Source organism: Danio rerio, chromosome 9 (assembly GCF_052040795.2).
Source record: "Danio rerio strain M-AB ecotype USA chromosome 9, GRCz13ab, whole genome shotgun sequence".
Taxonomy (NCBI): domain Eukaryota; kingdom Metazoa; phylum Chordata; class Actinopteri; order Cypriniformes; family Danionidae; genus Danio; species Danio rerio.
In genome coordinates this window covers 1,503,444-1,504,327 of record NC_141029.1, presented here as the reverse complement: position 1 = coordinate 1,504,327, position 884 = coordinate 1,503,444, and the positions used below count along the sequence as shown (strand labels likewise).

General features: G+C 46.4%; 1 non-coding gene across 1 annotated transcript; it reads right to left on the bottom strand.

Moving 5' to 3' along the window:
• Positions 1-431: 431 nt before the first annotated feature.
• Positions 432-596, bottom strand: LOC137496519 (U1 spliceosomal RNA). The gene has a single exon (XR_015500164.1). It is a non-coding gene; the product is annotated as a U1 spliceosomal RNA (small nuclear RNA).
• Between the last annotated feature and the right edge of the window lie 288 nt (positions 597-884).

Sequence of the window (884 nt, the reverse complement as noted above, 5' to 3'; positions counted from 1 at the left end):
TGATAGCTAGGCGAGTGCTTTAGCCACTGCTAGGGTGTTCTAAAGAATAAGGTGTTGCCAGGTATTCAGAGTGGTTGCTAGCATGTTAGCATATTTTCTGTATGTTGGATACATAATTTCACTTGATTCAAGTGATCTGTCCTCACATCTTTTTCCTCCCTCAATTCCTGAAGAACGAAGCTAAGATCTAACGGGAGAAAACAGGTGGGGCGGGGGTTGGAGAGGGGTGTTGACAAAGCTCACTTTTGGCTACTTCCAGGCAGGCTTCAGCTCATTTCTCAGTCTGATGCAAGATCGATGATAGGCAAACCCATAAACACACAGAGTGGAGGTGGGACCAGCTGCACCAACACCAGGCACTACTCTGTGAGGGACAGTTCAGCTAGTGATCTAAACATAAATATGAGTCTTTCTATTTTTAACCAGATGATCAGGGGAGAGCGCGAACGCAGTCCCCCACTACCAGAAATTATGCAGTCGAGATTCCCACATTTGGGGAATTCGCAGAGGTCAACACAGCCGACAGTGCAATGGCTGAGCCTCACCCTGGGTGAACCACCTTCTTGATCATGGTGTCTCCCCTGCCAGGTAAGTATGAGTTGTACAGCGAGCCTGAAGGGGCGTCACTGCGGAGAACGCCATTCCTAACCACGGAAACACGTCACAGTACTATACACAGTAATCAACGCAATCAAACAACACAATCCCGATGTGCGCTCTAGCAAAGTCTGGCCCCAAATCTATCCGTTTATAAGAAACAGTATGAGGATATTTTACAGCCAGCCCCTTCCCATCATGCATCAGGAGACTCGACCAGCCAATGCGAAAACAATGCTTAAAACAATCTTTTTAAACAAATTAATAATCAGAGGATGAAAATCTGT